This window comes from Plectropomus leopardus, chromosome 8 (genome assembly GCF_008729295.1).
Source record: "Plectropomus leopardus isolate mb chromosome 8, YSFRI_Pleo_2.0, whole genome shotgun sequence".
NCBI lineage: Eukaryota > Metazoa > Chordata > Actinopteri > Perciformes > Serranidae > Plectropomus > Plectropomus leopardus.
In genome coordinates, this window is record NC_056470.1 from 17,115,927 (window position 1) to 17,136,309 (window position 20,383).

Here is a 20,383-nt window from a genome sequence, read left to right on the forward strand (position 1 = left end):
ACACACATGGGTTGAACTCTGTAACTCCCCAGAGACATCATGTGATTGGTTTTCTCTCTCAACCGTCACTATTAAGCAACCAGATGAATGTGGAGCCACTCTGAATAAGGCAATATTGACATAACTCTACTGGTCTAGTGAGCTTGTGCGTTAAGTACCCATGCCCCGGACTAGTCAGGGTGACTGCAGGCACATTGGTCTGCTGCCTCGGTGCACTCCAGCCCTGGTTGGTGCGTTCCAGCTTTCCAAACAATCAATGGCAGGACGTGGGCCTCGCACTGTGCCTCTCTCTCCTGGGGCTCACAGGCTTTAAATAGAGATTTAGGAAAGGACGTCAGGATTGCTTGTGGTTGTATAGTGTCGTTATCGGCCATAGTGCACATATCTGTACATAAATGTTTTGAAATGAAGAGGAATTTTATCGTTTTCACCCTTGAGAAAAGTGCAGCACAGTGTGTTAGTCGGCTCTCAGTCTCAACAGGTGTCTCGTAGTCTGGCTTCAAGCTCCTCGCAGTTTTATGAATACAGAAGGACTCCATTCAGTTTGTCACACCCTCTCTATCACACACATCAGCTCACACAAACTCTGTGGCTCCTGGCGTCACATGGCCAGACTCTCTAATCTGGGAAAGCTGGTTTCTTCTTCTGGGACCTCATCATCCTCCAGTCATCTCTTGTTTTTCACTTATTTGTATTTTCCCTGCGGAGATGTTCATGCAGGATCAGAGCTGAGAAGATGTTAGACCGCTGACGGCACGCACAAAAGGGGTCTTTGTGAAGGACCTCCACGATGAAGCTGAGGAGGCGTTTGTTGGGGGGGGGGTTACAGTGGTGACAAGAGGATGGCCACAGATGAAAAGTGTGAAGTAATGCCGTGCTGACGCACCCGGCTGTAAAAGAGCTGCCAGTCTCTTTCCACTTTTCTCCGAGTCATAATTCCATTCTCACAAAATCCCCTCAGTTGGAGTGGCCTTTTATTTCTCAATGGGCTGAGATTGAGCTCACACTACTCCTGGGGATTCTTTCCATAGATCTCCACGTTTCCCTGCTCGGCTCTGAAGGGCCTTCTCTGACAACTACAAAGAGATGAAGGTATAACTGCTCTCAGGAAGGAGCGAGTTACACTTTTGCTGTTCGCTTGAAGTGCCTCCACTGTCATACAGGAACAGGCTTCAGAGGAACTCATTCATTCTTACAGGTGGCGAACGGAAGATTTTGACTCAGATAGCTGTGAGTAGAGCGTCAACGGAGTCCTGACCCTCATGTCCTCAGCCACCTCTGAGAATACAAACTATTGGTGGAAAGATAGTGAACATTGTTAGCCAGAATCTTTCATTTCTGCCGTGCTCACATTTTCCTCTCAGATTGAGTAGGCGATGTTTCCCCTAAAAGTAAAATATTCACATGAAGTTGGCTCACAGTTTTTGCTTGTTTCAGACAACCGTCATTTCATGTAGGCTTGGCAAGAAATTACTGACAAGTGTTCTCCCTCACAGAGAAAAATCAACACAAACCTTTTCTTTAGCTGCTTGCTGTCCTTTCTTTGGCAGCTCTTCTTGAAACAATTTCTTCAAAATTATTTCAGAAAAATTTGTTTCTGAAGACCTAGAAATGTTGTAATAATTATTGTTCTACCCTTAGAAAACACTATTCTTTATAAACATGCCATGACAGTAGAGCTACAGGGAAAGCATTATGCAGGCATTTACATTCAAATACAATACAGACTGTGGATAAGAGTTTTATTGTTATTTTACTATCAGTTCTTTTATCATCGGCAATGTCCCCAAATTCCTTCGCTTTTGTATCATTGTTAAGGAGTTTAATATGATGTGCAATACTGACTGTAAGTCAAAACACAGATATTGTGTTTTTCAAAATGACCTAAAAGTTGCAGGTCTTAATTTAGAATTATTTCATAAAGTAGTTTCTTTACAAAACCAGAATTTTTAGAGTTAGAGTAGTTTAGAGCAACAGGTTATGCAGTCAGTTAGACCTGCACAATATATCTTTTTTATTTGTTAATGTCATTGTGTTTTTAACTTGTGCGATAAATATATAAAAAACATAAGAACTGTGATATTGCACTTTAAATTTAGTAACAGTATCTTAAATAACATTCTGACTGTGGGTGCTATTTTGTCTGAGATGCACCATGCTGTCAACTTTCTGGCCGGTCAGATGTTGTCTGATCAGAATATGGCGAGCGAGTGACGTTTTGTAGACTGCATTGTTTAAGGAAAAAAGTTTGAAAAAAAAAGTGCAGACAAAAATGTGGATGCTAGAGAGGAACCTGTGTCCTAAAACCAATAGCATATCAGCCATATAGCAATATTTTGATAACAGTAAAGACAACATGACAAAAGCAACCGTGACACCTGAATACACTTGTATCCCTGCTTATTTATCTCAAGTAATAACGTTATGGCAATGTTAAAGAATGTTATCACATATTTTCCTTATATCACACAGTCCTTTAATCTAGTGGTGTAGTGCAGGGTATACACGTGTATATGGGACATAGCCACCTCGCTTCCACCTCACAATATACTGCCCTATTAGCCAAAAAGTAATCGAAATATATAGTAGAGCAGTGGTTTCCAATTGATGGGTTGCGATCCAAAAGTAGGTCATGGGTCCATTGTGAATTGACTGCAAGTGACTCGTGAATGTGCCAAAGTACCCCAAAAAACCACTTTATTTTGAAGAAAGTGAATTTCCGGCACAGATCTGTTAATTTATCTTTTGATGTGCCTTTTCTGTTTATTCTTGCAACATGTTTGCATTTTGTGAAATAAAATTGAATATGCGATAATTTACAATATATGGACTTTGTATTAATGACTAAGGATTAATCTGGACCTTGTGACTTGACCAGTTAGGAACTGCTGTAGTAGAGAATACCCACTTTAACCTACCCATCTACCCAGTCAACCCACCTCAGTGTTTGTTGCCGTATCAGGTTTTCTGACATTTCTGCTCGTTAGCAACACTGAACATTATTACGCTGAATTGCCTGTCAAGCTCATAAATGCACCACAGAGACACAGAACCAGCAGTTTATGTACCAATCACTTTTTTTTTGTAACCTCTAGTGTAAAAATGCAATAATCCTAATGGACAATCCGCAGATTATAAGCATATGACTTTTTACAACCCTAGGTTTTCTTGTAATTAGATTAGATAAGATAAGCTTTATTGCCCCGAAGGAAATTTGCCTAGGGCAAAGAAGTGCTAGACACAGCTGAAAGACACTGTATTCATAACAATACATGAAAAACACATTAACCACAGAACAAACAGTATACAGTGAACAGCATGGTATCACATGACTTGGACACAAAATTGAAGGCAGAATATTACACATATTTCACAATAAATAGCCGAACCATAAAACAATAAATACTTTAAAAAAAGACCATCAAGAGACCATAATTACTGCAAACTTAAGCAACTAAGTCTACCTGTTAATTAACCTACTCCTCAGCTCAGTGAGACGCTACCACTATGAGGGATTTGAAATCTGGATTGGCGTCAGTTTTCTTTTGTGTTGTCCAAATGCCTTTCACAAGCTATTTAACCCTTTAAAACCGGAGCAAATTGGAATTCCTTTTCGGAAAAAAAAACATGAAAAAAGGCAAGAAAATGGCCTCAAAATTATTTTGGAAAAAAAAAATAAAGTTAGTAAAATATAAAAAGAAACTAGAGAAAAAGGTCCTGAAAAAATGTTTATAATTACAATCATTTTAATTTTGAATGGGATTTTTGAAGTTGGGCTATAAAAAAATCAATGTCAGTCTAAGTGGATGCTATATTTAGAGTATTTTCACTGCTTTACTTATTAATATTACTATACTAATATTGACATTTTGGGGGTGATTTTCTTGTTGGTTGTTTTATTTTTACTTAATTTTTTTTGCTTATTTTAAGTTAATTTTCTTTAAACTATTCCACTTTTTTTTGACTATGTCTTGTTAATTTGCAAATTGCCTGCTCCCAATATTTTTGAAAGAAAACAAACCAGGTTTCAAAGGGTTAAATTGTTGTTTGTGTAGTAATGCAATAGATGTCAAGAGGAAGGAAAACTTAAAACGGTTATTTTTGCATCTCCACCGTCATGTTGGCCAGGGAGTAGAGATTCACCCAAACCTCTGTGGAAAATGCCCCCTTTGCATTGGTCTACTTTTATCCCGTCACCTGAGTTATGGTTTTATCTCGTGGCGCCGAGCACTCAGACTGTGGCTGGAAGTCAGACATGTACGAGCCAGTGGACACATGCACACACATCACATGGTCCAAAACAGATTCATTTGGCCCTCTGAGTGCTTCCCTGTGAGACACCACATGTCCCTCGTGTTTTTCTTATGTCACTCTCTCTTGTGGGAAGAGACAGTTTTGCTTTGTTATATGTATATCCATAAGTTAAGTATGAACAGCTGTGCATCTCTGTGCCTACATATCTTAAGGGGGATTATGTGATTTATGATGCTATTGTTTAGTTCTAAGAATGTATAGCCAGCCTGTGTGCAAGATGTCATACATGGATTATCAAGGAACCAAACTAAAGTTGTTCTTTAGTGTGCTGCAGGATATATTTTTAGAAGCAAATCCTAAATTGTCCTCTGAAGAATGAGCTATTGACAGCCAGGTCAAGAAAAGAGTGAAGTGCTGAAGGTACATCTTGTCTGTGCTTTTGTTATTGTGTGCTTATCCGGCACTAGAGGAAAAACCTGTTCCTTTGGCAGATTGTTTTGGGGTCAACGAATGTGGGACTAGTGGAAACATACTGATCCCTCCGCTTAACACCGGCGAAAAAGATACCAATCAATGAAATGTCACAAGCATGACCGAGGCGTGTATAATGCATGTAGGCCAGAACATTGGTGTTACCTAAGAAAAACTTGAAAGCAGCCACACAGGCTACCTTAACCTTTATGCAATTATTTATGATGTTTGCTTGGAAAGTATGACAAGGGCTGTGTCTGATTCTCACGTGTACTGCCGGCTAACACCCTCTGCTCTCTAAGTGCTATTGAAACTAAGAGTAAATGTGCCTTGTTGGTTCTATGTAAGTAGTATCACTAGATTTACAAGATATTTTTCTATTTGTGGTAACTGCATTAGAGTTTACGATGGCTTAATTTTAGGGCTGCATGCCTTTTTTTTAAAAATCGATATATGTGTCCATAACTGAGTGTCAGTAGGGGAGACTGGGGACTGTTGCAACATATTTCAATATAAACCTGAAGTTGCAGCCGTGAGCCTTTGGCTCCAGTTATCAGAGGGTTAAACTATTGACAACGTTTTCTCTCTGTGTCTGACACACTTTGCCATTTATCACAAGTTTTTTCCATTTAATGTCAGAGTCTCTTTTTGATAAGTCCGTCTACCTTTTTTGGGTTGCTTTGCAGTGTCAGCAGTTGTTGACCATACTGGAACTGCAACTTGCTCTGCAGGACTCTCCGCCATCAGGTGTTTAATGAATGGGCGTACATCTGGATTTTAACAGCCAATGAGAATGCCCTCTCTCTGAAATGACCTGTGATTGGCCAAAGTCCTGTCATTTACTAGATTTTCTAAAAGCCTGAAAACAAAACCAAGAGGAGGTGCAGAAGTCTAGTTTTCTCTCAGACCACTTGAATTATAACATGCTCAGAGTTTATGGTGGGATTTTTTTCCAGAAATAAAACTGCCTTCCCTGGCTTGAAAACAAAATAATTTAAATTTTGTTTTCTGATTTCCTGGTTGGACTCAGGACAAATGTTATCAAACTATAAGTAGACAGGACAAAGAATCACTTGCATTTGATTCCAACATTTAAAACTTGACACTCTTCAGTACGTGAGTCTGCAGACAGACTTTGGTCAGTATTCAATAAGTATTGAAGCTTGATACCAATCCCTATTTATATTTAGAGAATCTGGTGTCTAGTGAACACACGTTTAATACACACACACACACACACACACACACACACACACACACACACACACACACAGACACAGACACACACAGACCATGCGAAGTGGAGTGTGTGATCTGTGTCTGCCTGTGTGAGCTGCACGGATCAGAGCGGCTCACTTGGCTGCTGTCAAATGGTGAGAACTCATCATCAGGTGCTGTGGGTGCCAAACAATGCGCTGGCTCAAATAATAGATCCCCCTCCTTTACTCCCAACACACACCCCCCTCAGACAGGGAGAGAGCTTGTGACTCATCCAGTTATTGTATTACAACCAGAGGCAATGATACAAACCTGGATAACTTCCACCACCATGGGTAGGAGCAATTAGAATTAGCGATAAGCGGTATATTGTTCTTAAATACTGCAGATGTTAAGGCAAATAATAGCTGGGCTAATAATAGCTGTACAAGCTGAGGATGAGGAAGTGCAGGCTTCTAATAACAGCTCATGGTTTACTAACAACTTGGCTCTCTGCAAAAGTAAACATAGGGATTTAAGGCTGAACTGCCATGGCGGACAGCCAACAGATATATATTAGGAATCCATTAGCGGTGTTAAATGTTGATCTGTGTGGCATGCAAGCCTCCAGGCTTTTAAGGACAGTTTTACTCTGGATCCCGTTGAGTGTAGTACACCCTCTTCCAGTGTTGGTGACAGGAAGGTGAATGGCTGTCTGTCAAAGGTCACCGTCACACTAGCTAACTGTCTTGTTATCTCTCTATCCCAGTTACAATTACACAGTTAAAGCAGTCACAACATATGTCCAGCTGAGGTGAGAATGCATCACTGGATTGAAGCAGTAATTTAAAAACATCTTCACTATTCTGTGAATGGCCACCTTCCTTCTATTGAAATGCACACTACTGTAAACAACCCATGTATCTATTGTCAGAGACATAAAAGAGCAGGACTTATTTAGGAGACCATGAGGTCTGGGGATAAAGTCCAGACCATCTGGGGCTTAAGGACAACAGGCTGCTGTTTTACCTGAAATAAAAGCAACTAAATTTCATTGAGTTTTACTGCTCAATATTCCATAACCTTTTAAATTTAACTTGCAAAAGTAAGGTTAAGACATTTACTTTGAACAAATTGGACATCTGCAGTGCAGGTGAGAATTCTCAAACCTTTGTTACCTATGTTTTTATATGCTACTTTGACTACTTTACTCTGTTTTTCCATTTTCATTTTATTGCTGTAATATGTGCCAATTTGAGTTATTTGTACCATAATTTAGAGAACATCCGGTGTTTTGATTATTTCATGTTTAAATTTTTCAAATGTATTTGTTTAAGAGGTATAAAATAATTCACATTCAAACAAATGTAAGTGTACCCAAGTTAGCTGAGTTTTCTTTTCTCGAAATTGTGTTACCAACTCTCCAGGTATCCAATGTCCTTTAACCAGTGATGGATGAAGCACCTGAGTAAAAGTACAGACCTTAACAGAAAATGACCTGAGTAAAAGTCTTAAACAGTTTGATAGTCACCGTACTTAAGTATCGTATAAATGTACTTAACTATTGAAAGTAAAAGTACAAATTAATGGTCATAAAAAGGGAAACAGTCAGATTTTTGAGAGTTTTTTTTTTCCTTGTTAAATAAGCCATCTTCAAAATGTACCATGCATTACACCAAACGAGGTCTTTTTTGCATCTTAAATTATTTAAAGAGCAAAATCCAGTTTTTCCTTTACACCCATCCCTTCCTTTGTCCGTCTGTCCTTGCCTCCCTTCTTCAGCTCCTTCCCTTTTTTTGTAGTACGTAACTAAGATGCTAAGGGGAAATGTCTACATTTTATTTAGGAAATCTAGTGAAAGTGACAGAAATATAAAAACTCAAGTAGTACAGATACTTCCAAAAAATGGTATATTATAAATTGTGCTGTTATTGCACCATAGACATGTAGGCCAATTTAGGCTTTGCTTATCTACTTTACTCAATAAACATCAGGGCAAAACGATGAGTGGGACAACTGTTTATACCTTACCTTTCTGATGTCATGTTGTTAGTCAGTGCTGCTGTGTAAGCCTGATAGCCATAAGTGCTGGAGCACACCTATGAAGGTTAAGTTGGGCTTGTTTTAAAGGTTATGTAATCAATGTTCCTACAGGGTTGGTTTACATACATTAGAAACGTGAGCAGCATTGCACACAATATACATCCGTGTAGGCTGCCTAAAGACTGTCACAGCTTGTATACAAGAAGACTTTATCCAGCATCACCCACTCCCCCAGTTTCTCTACATCCATGCACACATACAGCCAGCTGCAGCAGCAAGAATTATAATGGTCGGGAATTGAAGTATTTGCATTTTATGATGATCACAGATTTTTTTCCTCTGTCAAAAAGATGAGGGTTAGACAAAAAACATTCCGGGAAGCCCAAAGCTGATGACGTCGATGTTACAGACTCTCTTTAACCTGCTCAGGCTCTTTGACTTTCACCTGACCAGCTCATTAAATGGAAAGAGCAGATCATCGTAATGATTTTGTCCAGTCAGTGTGGACATTTTGTCTTGTTTAGAACTCTGAGCCTTCGTGTCCCACAGCATTTCCTATTCACATTTTCAGTGAATGATGTCAGATACAATAACAAGATCCCTGGTCCCATGATGTAATTTCACACACTCAGGGTTAATCCAAGGGAAGTTGTGCCTTCACAAGATCCTCCCACTGAAGTGTGCAGAAAGCTAAAAAAGTCTTAATTTATCATGCTCCCTCCACACAAGTAAAAAATAAAATCCCTTTCCTTTTAAGGTGGTAGAAAGGCTCTGTTTTCTCAGTTTGGGATGAAGTGTCATAGCTGCCAAAGCTGCTCGAGTCTACGTTTTCTTTAACATTCATTACACCTGAATCACATTTCCTCCGTGTTTTGGTGTGTATAGCCTCGAAGGACTGAGCAGAGATTATCAGGACATCGTAAACAAAAGGCTGTAAAACTGACACATACACAGAAGCAGTTTAGCTTGTAGTTTTCAAACCATGTATTGAAATTCAACACCTGTGCTTTTATTCCTGTGATACGCTTTTGTAGTATCAAGCTTCGCAAACATGTCACATGTGTCTTTTTTTGCCCAGGAGGCGGATGTGTTGCATGCATGAGCTCCGTATCGGCTCATCCTCGACCGAGCGGCTCATTGAAACCAAAACTTGAGTTGAAGCAGTTACCTAACTGTTCTCGTGTTTCTGCTGTTTAAACTATAACCTGTTGTTTTTGTACCCGTATTGATCTGTATACTTTGTAGTAAAAGTCAATATTGTGTATGGTTGAGGAGTTAGAGCAGGGTAGGACAGCGGTTAAAACAGTGTAATGAATGTTAGCAGATGCTTATATAACTGGACAGAGAACTGGACATGTTTTTATTGGAGCTTCAGCATCTGGCCCACACACACACTCATTTAATGTAGCTTAATGCTCCCACACTTAATTCTGTTGCTCTGTATTTAAAGACAGTCTAGCTAAAAGAACAAAAAACATGCTCTGGTCACCAGCAGACATTTTCCCATTTTAGAATTATCTCATAGTATTCGTGTCAAATTAGTCTCTGTCAACATAAAATGGTGTCCTTGGGATCATGTTGTGCATTGTGCTTAAAAGGAGATGGAGGCAATAGCAGCTGAAATGGGAATTCCTGGATGTTTAGCTCACAGTCACACAGTTCAAGGTCTGGACTCCCTCACACTGTTAAAATCAGCGTGAGCAGCCAACAGAGGAGTGAATGGGGCTGGTCGGCTGGTTGGTTTGTTAAGCTAATTAACCAAATCTTGTGTTCATGCAGCCGCCGCGCGGTAATTGCAGCTGTGCCTGGGAGGTTGTGAGTGGGCAGGATGTGAGGGGTTAGTGAGGACACAGCTGGGAGGAGGGTGTTGTGTCCAGTCCTGCCCACTCCTTCCTCTTCACCCCCCATCCCACTCCCTCAGTCTGTCCAGCCAAACTCTGACCCCGGACCACTGAGCAGCCAAGACCACTGACACACAGACACTGGTTCTCTCATCTGCACAGCTTTGCATCTGATGTTTTTGTACTAATATGTGTTAATTAATACATTTCAACTGTTGAATCATTATTTTAATGAGGAAAAGACAGTGGACACCTGTTGGTGCTGTTACTAATGCTACTACTCATACTACTACTGCTCCCACCACTGTAGTGATATTCTATTTGTACTGTTGCTATGGAAAAAAATCAATTAATTCATCTATCTAGTAAAATAGAGTGAGAGTCCTGTATTAACCATGGCCCACTGCCATGGCCACACAGTGTTACTCTGTTGGCACCGGGTCTCTCAAGTCTGTGTCTCTCTATCAGTGCGTTTACATGATTTTAGAAAAAGTTGTTTCTGCTGAAGAGCTCAGTGGCTAAAAACAAATTATCTTATCTAAGATAACATTTATTTGTTTTGATCCCTCTTTATCTTCACTTAAGCAGTTTGTTTGCTTTCCTCACCTCTGTGTTTCTGACGTGAACTGAGCTGAACTGCGAATCATAGTGATTTCCCTCACTGATGGGCTCTGGCTCCGCTGTCTCTGACGCAAATTCAACATGCTGAATGGATGAAAAAAAAGCCAACAAGAGCTGACTAATGCCAGCAGTGTGGGACACACTGCAATGGTAACAAACAGTCAAAGACTGCCTAACATTGACCAATGGCAGACTGTCGGCTTGGTGTGTCAGGGCCCTTACAGAAGAACAAGAAACACAGAGATGGATGAAAAAAAAAACAGCAATGAAAGTTTTGGAAAGTGGGATTGCCAATGTATATTGACAAAGGAGACTGCAGTTTAAAGTACTTATTATAGGTTTTTTTACTGCTTTGTGTAATGTTTTTATTGCAGACATGACTCAGGCACGGTGCTGGTGGAAAGGAGGGAGCGATGGAGAGCATATATGAAACAGGCATAGAGGGGGAGGGGTGTTTGAAAAATAGACTGTGAGCTAAGAGACTGATAGAGTACCATATGTTTACAAAGATCTTTCCAATTTATATACATACGTTTATGTTTTTATAATGTTAATGTAATTCATTGAAGTCTTACAGTCAAGGAGGGCTGTATTAAATTGGCTTTTCTCCGTAAAGTTTACATTTGGGTCACCAAAAATGTACTTTAGCCTCCCAAGTTAGAGGTTTAGTGGCCTGTGTGGCCAGTACTTAAATATTAGCCTCCATCCCTTAGAAATGAAACAATCATATTCAATGATGAACAATCTATTCACAAAAAAATGCCCAATGTTCTCAAACTCCCGGTTGCTGCTTTTCTGGATCTTACTGTGTGATTAAAGATTCTAGCGGTTTGAACTGTTGGTCAGACATAACAAGCTATTTAAAATTTTCCCTTGGGAGCCTGGGAAATTTTGATGAAACAGTTATCACTATTTTTCTTAAATTAACCAAACAATTTATCAGCTAGTGAAATAAGTGCTATCTGCAGCTGAATGTAAAACAGAATGAATGTTTGTTGAAGCAGCGATCACTCAACGTGCATATAAGCCTGGAACTACTTGAACAACTTGAGGTTGCGCACTAATTTAATGTGAGATTATTTTGTGGCTGTCCCTCTAGTTCACAGGGAATAGACGGAAGACAGACAAATAATAAATGTCCTACAAGAAAGTGAATATGAGGCTAAAACGTGAGCTCATGTGACCCTGCTGCTTGTGTTTTAGGGAGCGGCCTCGTTCAAAGCTCTCAAATGTCAGTGTAACTACAACAACAAAGAATCTCATACATGTGAACTGTTTTACCAAAAGTCCTTCCCCTCTACTCACTGTCATTTTTTCCCTCTGAGGCCAGTAAGTCCTCTGTTTGTGTTCAGTCTTTTGTCTTGGCTGTCTTCAGGCTCTACAGGTACATTCAGTGTCAGGAGAAATAAAATCAGGGCCAGCCAGACACATATTGTCCTCACTGGAACTTTTGAACTAAAGCCAGTCGAGAGTAAACTGAAGGTCGAGATATTGAACCAGAAGGATAAATGAGCATCATAATCTTTTGATTTGAGGAAAAGTTTGTTGGTCAAATTAGAAAAGTGGAGTGGGCAGTTTGAGCTGTTGGTTGCAGTTTGTTTTAGTCAGTAATTCCAGAATCGCTGGGAGATTTTTCCTCATGTTTGGACAGCATTTATGTGCAAGTATTAATTCGGGATCTGTTTTTTTCTGACAGATGTGCGGCCTGGGTCCAGCTCTATTTAGCTTGGTGGAATTTGCTTCAGCGTTTCACAAAGATTACTTCGTGGCCTCACTGGTCGCCTGAGACCAATTTTGGTTTGGCCCAGGCCATGACAAAAACAAAGCTCTGATTCCAGATGGCAGCGAGCCAAGATGGCACAGACAGGCACCCCCACCCCTGTGCAACATTTATCTTTATAAGGAATGGCCTCTTCCTCATGTCAGTAATTACACATTATAGTAACCCCTGATTAGATCCGCACTGGTGCAACAAAGTCTCATAGTATTGTCTATTTTTACCACTCTGGTACCACATGTTATCTTTTCAGGCTATGATCAGCAGTGTGCGACTGGGCTTTGACGTCCATCTCTGTAGGACATTTTAAAAGCTCCAGATGCCTATCAAAGGTCATGTGCTGAAGAGTCAACAGCAGTCAGGGTCCCCAGAGTCAGTGTGTTGACTTATGGGTTGTAGCACTCTGGCCTTTTAGAGTTTAAACTTTGGCTTTAGTGGAGCTCTGGGTTTGTGGGATATCTGAATTTATTTTTCATTGCAGGCCTTTTCAAATACTCCTGAATAAATCCAAACACTGATTACGTGATGGACAATGCCTTTATTCAAGAAGTGACAGTATATCATATCTGTGGTTATCAGCTCTTAGTTTACCACCTCTCACTGTATTGTTACAGGAGTTAATATTAGCTCCAGATTCATGAACATGTAATCTCGTCAGCTCTGCTCACAGACAAGCTGAACCTTAAAAGAATAAAAGAAACACTTTTACAGTTGCCACTGTGCTGCAGGCTTAAACATCATGGAAACGTATTGATTAATATGTATCAGCACAGCTTTTGCCTATGAATGAATTGGCCCAGGTGTGAAACCTGATTCATGCACAAGTACATTCCAGCCTGCCTGTGCGTGATGGAGTTGTCCAGTGGGATATTATTAAAGACAGAATGGATTTTCTGTGTGCTTGCCAAGCCAAAATCTTTTCCATCCCCTTCCTTCAGTTGTTCTTTAACATGTTATCCGTCTGCCTTACTTTATAAAGCACCTTGCCGGGAGCTGTGCCTTATAAGCCAATGTTTGGACTCCTTTTAACTTCACCGCCAAGAGGTTCCTGCTTAAGTAAATGTCGAGCGAGGCTCGTCTTTTAGAGCCAAAAGTCTGGAGGAAGAATGGTCAGGAGACATCAGTGGGAGATACTCTAAGTCCAGCTTAGCGGTTATAAAGAGAGGCAGCGCGCTAATGAAGAGGAGCTTCTACTGGGCTCTTTACACCACATTACTGTTTGGAGAGTGTCAGAGCGGCTGTGGGTCTGTGCTGGATTTGCAGGCCTGGGTGATATAAGTGCAGCAACAGACACAACAAGCGTCAGGATCAAAGAGCCGCCAGTCCAAAAGGAGTCACACACATGCGTAGCTCACACACAAGGTTTATTCAAAAGCCTCTGTGAATGCTTTTTCCTCTAATCTCCAGACCGTGTTGTGACTTGGCATAACTTGGCATTAACGCGAGCGTTGTTCGTCATGTTTCCCCACACTTTAGTTTCACCTATTCAGAGCTATCAGGCTGTTATATTGAGCCATCATTCAAGAAGCAGTCATTCAATTGTTGTTCAGCTCTAATAATGCTCACCCTGAAGTACCGCACCTGCTCATATTTGGGGGATTTTCAATAGATGCTGCTCTCACATTGGCGTCACATTTGCAGATAATCGTGTGTCCATGCTACCACTGCACTACTGTTTCTTTATCTGTCAACCATTTAAACACTGGATCAGCATCAGTTTTCCTTTCACAAGCATTTAAACCTTTGAAACATGAGCAAAATTGATATTATTTATTTTTTGAAAATATGGTGGGAAAAGGCAATCTGCAACATGGCATGAAATGTTTTGCAAATTCCAGAAAAAAAAAAAAATCCCCAAAAATATCAAGAAAATTTTGTTTACATTAATTATAAAATATATAAATTAGGGTACAGTAAACATATATTATTTTTATTTATCTAAAAAAATGTTTAAACTTTTTCACGGGTCATTTCATGTTTTATATTCTTTTGCCTTTTTTCTTGATTATTTTAGGTAATTTTACTTTTTTTTTTTTTTTAACCAATTTTCTGCTATTTTTTGGCAATTTCTTATTAAGTTGCTCATTTCCCTTTTTCCATGTTTTTGAAACACTTAAAGCCAATTGGCTGAGGTTTCAAAGGGTTGTGAAAAATCCAAAAAATCCCGAATGTGGGGCCTTTAAGCTGCGTTCAAGCACACAGTATGCTTGTTGCCAAACTCTCTAAATCAATTTGATAGGAATGTCTTGCTCACATGGGAAGCTGAATTGGCTGAATGTAAATTGAGTGTGCTGCTGAGAAGCGTGGTCCTGGGAACTGCAGGTGGCCCTGTATCTCAGACAGGCCACTTAAACATGTTATCTGGCTTGCTGTGTTCAGGGCCATCTGTTTGGGATTAATACGATCAGGTTATATCAGGGTCCCTTCAAGACCAGTGTCAGGTCTCTATTGGTGGTCTATAACATTACAACGCAGAGCTTATCAGGAAGCTCTGACCTGTCATTGATTTCTGAACACAACAGGCTAATCGCTCATTGAGTGACATTACAGCACAAATTAAATGTTGCACTTAAGGAACAATTGCTCAACCAGCCGTGAAAAAACAAGAGTGGATATTCTTTGTAGGTCCTCACACCTGATCTTCAATACCCTGGTGATGAGACATCTCACACCTCCTGACAGCTTTGATCTGAATCTTTGAAAGTTGACTGACAGTTGGAATCAGAAATTCTCTGTCATCCATCATTAAGGAGTTCAGAAAAAAGTGTTTGTTCCTGAAAACCTGTTTGAAGAACCCGCCTGCATGTACTGTATATCCCTCAGAAATAAAAAATGAGGATGCGTTCTGGTTGCTCCTCTGTTATTTCCCTGAATAATGTTGCTCTCTGCCTGCATCAACTAAATCAGGGATTAGTATTTACCCAATACATCAAAAGCATGTTTGCTTCTGCACCTGCGAACCATCAGTGTGTTTATTTTTGCTTACCGGTGCTTCTAATCTAGTTTGGCCATTTGTTTTCAGATGGAATAGGAAGCTTCCTTCAACTCTCTCTGCGAGTAAACAGTGGAGTCTGCCGGCCACTGTCCTGCGGTGATGGTGTTGTGTTTCTAGCACAGGTTGTTAGATTGTCTCTGTCTTGTTGTGACAACACAGGGCGAGTCCTTGTGTTTACAGTGTAAACCTCATCTTTGGTGCACGGCCCAAACAGCCTGCCATCACGCTACGAGTTTGTTTTAGTGCACTTTCGTTTTATGGTCTCTCTTAAGCTATGGTCCATTTTGGTTTGAAACTTTTAGAATATCTAACACATATATGTTGATACAATATTTTCAGTGATATAGCACTGTCATTTCCATTACCATATGTTTATACAGTAAACAAAGTGATGGAAATGACATTTGTCATATTTTATTTTAAAAAATCTCATGCTAGCTTGTTAATGTCCATTTTAATTAAACGGCAAACTCCAAAGCTAAGAGATGAAGCAAATGCAGAATTGCCAAAAGCTGCAGTTCCTCTAACAGCCACTTGAGGCTGAGTCCAAAACACTAAAAAATCACTAAAGACCTCCATGTTAACATGCCCCAACTTTACAACAGAAATTAACATGTTTACAGCCTGGTACAAAAAAATGGTTTTGGTCTCTAAAGCTAATTTTAACATTTAAGACAACAGTATGGGAGGTGATTTTTTTTAAATTACTAACCCATTTACATTTTAGTAAGTCCAAAATGTACGTGTATTTAAGGGCGGGGCTGCTTGAGTGATGGGTTGTCTTGGAGGCGTAGCTACAGTCTACCCCTCGCATCTCCACAGCGCCAAATATGGTCACTTCTGGCTCCAAAAAACCAAGATGGCGAAGCTGAACTGCCACACTCGAGGCTTCAAAACAACAGTCCACAAAACAATGTATGCAATCACAGTAGCTTTACTCATTCAGTCTATGATTTAAGTGTTAGTATTTTATATACACAAAGTATACAATTTATAATGTTTTTTTTTATTTGTTATACATTCAAATGAAATATGAGGTGTTGTAGTAATGACAGCCGGTGAACATATTCCTGATTTGACGAAAACAACTTAATTTCTGCTTATTTCAGTTCCCTCCATGGAGCTAACTGTCCTCCAGCCATCCTGTCACATGACTATTGCTGTGGTCACCAACTATACAGACTCTCGAAATAAACCTCTCTGAATTAACATTATGCACAGGGACAGGTGTTCTCTTTATGAAAAAAGACTACTTTTATAAAGTGCTATTATGCAACAGTTAGTTTCGAACAAGCAATTTGATAGGTCAGGAGTGCTGGTGTAAAGCACAACAGCACAGGAACTTTTCACTATGCATGTATCACACCGCTTTACAGAATCTATAATAACATTAACCGTTAATTAAATTAAGGGTCATCATAACAAAATTTGCACCACTAAGAGTACATTTTTCATAAATAATAATTGAGTAAAATAATGAGAAGTTGTCTGAGAAGGATGAAGGGAAGGGTTTTTCACTGAAAACCTTATCAACTCACTAATATATCTTATGACAAATGATACATTTCATTAAACGTGGTATTTATGTGTCACTTGTATTTGAAGCTAACATATGATCAGTATTGAATTTAAATATAAGCAGAGTCTGGCTCAGGGAGAAAGGGAATATAGCAAAAACACACATAAAAGTCCATGTTTTATGTAATACAAATAATGACTGCTCTATCATTTAATTTTTGTATATTCCTCTCAGAGGAAAGTACGTCTGACAAAAATTAAAAGGAAAGTGTTTTTGTTTTTCTTATTTTTGACAGGGATCACAAAAATCCAAAACATCAAAAAAAATCAAAAACAGTTGAAGAATCAGTCTTTAATCTTTGTGTGGATCTAAAGCTGGTAGTTTACCACTCCTCTTATTTTTTAAAAGCACGAAGACACATTCATGAAAATATGCAGTGTATGCATTCATACTGATAATCATCCTCTATCTGCAGTTATCCATCTCTCCTCTGGCGTCTTTCTCATAAACACAACTCACAAACACGCACACAGACACATAGTGGTTTGGCAACATACCAGCCGTGTCTCAGAAATGTTGGTAGTGGTGATGAGGCTTTTCATGTCCTCCAGTTTAATCATAACGTTGTTATTTAGACTAATTGAAACACAGAATTTATGTGTGTCTTCTCTGCGTATCTTTTTCTCATTATTGATGACATCATCTTAAGAGGAAGCACTCTGCACTCTGGTCATGGGTCAAGTGACTTTCCCAGGCTTGAGTGTGTTTCTGAGCATGTGTGTGTGCGCGCGCATGCATGCATGTGTGTTTCGTAGCAGAGGGGAAGTCCAGAGCTCAAGGCTCTGTTTCTGATGTTCGGTCTTGGCTGCAGACGAGTGAGAAGAGAAATCACTAACAGACTTACACAGACTCAACACACGCATCCATAAACACACAGGGACGCACAGAAAGAGGCTGCAGAGGAATGTTTTTAAGGTCGATGACCCCACAAAGCTAACTGTACACTATATCTAAACTTCATTTACTCAAGCCACAGATAATGCTGTTTTGCAGTTGGTTTCAACCAACATCCCTCACTGTGCAATGTACACAAGTTACATTAATGGCTGCTTCTGTTTCTCACTGCCATTGAAAGCTGTAAATTCAAATAAGAATATGTCTCTTTACTGCTTTATGCTATTTTAAATTGCTCCATTTGGACAAGAAAAATCTGCTTTGCAGGCTCGTATCATCTGTTTTTTGTTCTCAGAAAGTCTTTCCATGCTGGATGAATCTGTTTCCTGTTTTTCCCTTTTGAGTTTATTCCATACACACAACATAAAAGGCTTCATAAACTTTAAGCTCAAGTAGAACAAAAACTGGAGTGACACATGGGGTCAGTGTACTTTTCGGTCTTTGAATTTCCCTTTCAGAAACAGAAAGGAAAACAAAAAACCTAGTTATCTGATTTCCATGTCAGAATCAAAAGTGGAAAACAAGCCATTTCGGGGGGTTCAGAAAAAGAATATACAGACTAGAAATGCCACTTAATTTTATTTTTTTCCTTTTTTTTTCATTTTCTGAAAGTACACTGACCCACGTGTCACGTGTCCCCAGTCATGCATCACATTGAACCCTCTGGGCTTCCTATCTGCCGTTCAGAGCACAACGTGTGGAGAATGTCCTCTTGCAGAGCAACCACGAGGCCACGCTCATCATCTCTAACCAGATCACATCTAATGGCCCCTCAGACGTTTGAGGAATTTTTCTCCTCACAGTAAATCCTATGACACAGAGTGTTATCAATTTTCCTTCATTGACCTCACCCAGGTCAGGCAGAGTTCACTGTATTCTCGTGATGTGACATGTACATACTGTCTTGTGTGTGTTTTTACAGATCAGTGCCAACGTGGTGATCTTCCTGTGCACTAACATGATCGGGATCTGTACCCACTACCCTGCTGAAGTCTCCCAGAGACAAGCCTTCCAGGAGACCAGAGGATATATCCAGGCCAGACTGTACCTGCAGAGGGAAAACCAGCAGCAGGTACACATATGTGCACACACAGACACACACACAGACACATGCATGCTCAAGCAAATAATTGAGGGAGGCAGTCATGGCTGCGTCCCGTAGGAAAACGAAACACATGAATGCAAAAGAGCAACAAATGGGTGTCTCCATTTTCCAGTCAAATTTTTTGTCTCAGTTTTTGAGGTCAACAATATGCTCTGAAGTATAACACGTATCTCCACTCCTCTCTATTTGACTAACACGTTCCCACGCAGATGCCAACGAGGCAGGGTGACTCACTGAGCATTCTTAACAGTAGAAACTGATGAAAATGAATGGGCTCTCTCTCTCTCTGTCTCTCTCTCAGGAGCGCCTACTGCTTTCAGTGCTGCCAAGGCACGTTGCCATGGAGATGAAGGCTGATATCAATGCCAAGAAAGAAGATATGATGTTCCACAAGATCTACATCCAAAAACATGACAATGTTAGGTAAAAACACACAGATACACATACATGTTTCCACACAGCTGCACTGAAACACACTCAGGAGGATGTCAGAGAGAGTGCTTGTATACTCTGCGATCGCAGCTATCACAGTGGCTTTGACCTCACTCCACTGACTGATGTGTCAGTTACAGAGTCACTCCAACAGCTATTTCCCTGACAGCATGTATTATGCATGTTGTTGTTTATTGACACTGACAGCACCAGCTGCAGTAACGATATTGACTTAGGCACACTGCTGTGCTTTCTGTAGAAAATGATGGGAGGCAGACCTCAAGTTTGCTGGCCCCCTGTCTCAGCTTTCACCGCTGGATTTCACCCTCTGAGTCTGAATAACTCAGAACTAAACAGGTGATAGAAACTCTCCATCCATTAGCCTGCTGTTGAGCCCAGCTAGTGCTGTTCGGGTTGCGGTGGTGATGGTGGTAGGGGACATTAAAACGAGGTTGCAACAGCGATCTCATATTAGAGGTGACCCAAATAGGTGCAGGTGATGCACTTAGTGGAACAATCTGTTGCAACACAGCTGCTCTACTAAGGTGTAAACTTACAGGAGCAATCCATTATCCAAATGTAACACAAGTTTGTGACCTGCTGTATTTGTCCCAGAATGATTTCCAGGTAATTTTTGAAAAAGCTCCAAAACTAGACATCAACTAAATCTGTTAATAATGTTTTCTGACCGGGTTGTTTTCATCACTACTGTTCAAAATAGCCCTTTTTTGGTATATGTCATGGTCTGTCCATATACCCTCCTGATGCTTATCTGTTTATTATCAGTAACACAAACTTGTTTATTCTGGGTGTGACTTAACACATAATTTAGATTAGATTTAGGTTATAGTTTACAATCAGCTGAAATCAAGAATCATTGTTTTTTGTAACCTTAGGGAGAAGGTCCTTTTTTGCCATGTTTCTACAGTAGCCCAGAATGGGATCAAACACTGGCTCTAGGTAGGTGCCCTTCACGTTTTCATGGTATAGCCATAGTTTGCAGCCCCTCTGCCACAAGCTAAACAGCATGGCAAAAACACTGATTTGTAACATGAAACTGTTTTATTCAGTGTTTTTAACAGTTTCAACAGAGGCTTGATGCGTAAGTGAATTAAACAGCTGCTTGTCAGCACAGGGCCACCAAAAGTGCATGAAAATGTCCCACAAGCAGAGC

At 40.0% G+C, this 20,383-nt stretch overlaps 1 pseudogene; it reads left to right on the plus strand.

Annotated features, from left to right (window-relative positions):
* Positions 1-20,383, plus strand: part of LOC121946788 — a 45,750-nt pseudogene that overhangs the window by 8,158 nt on the left and 17,209 nt on the right.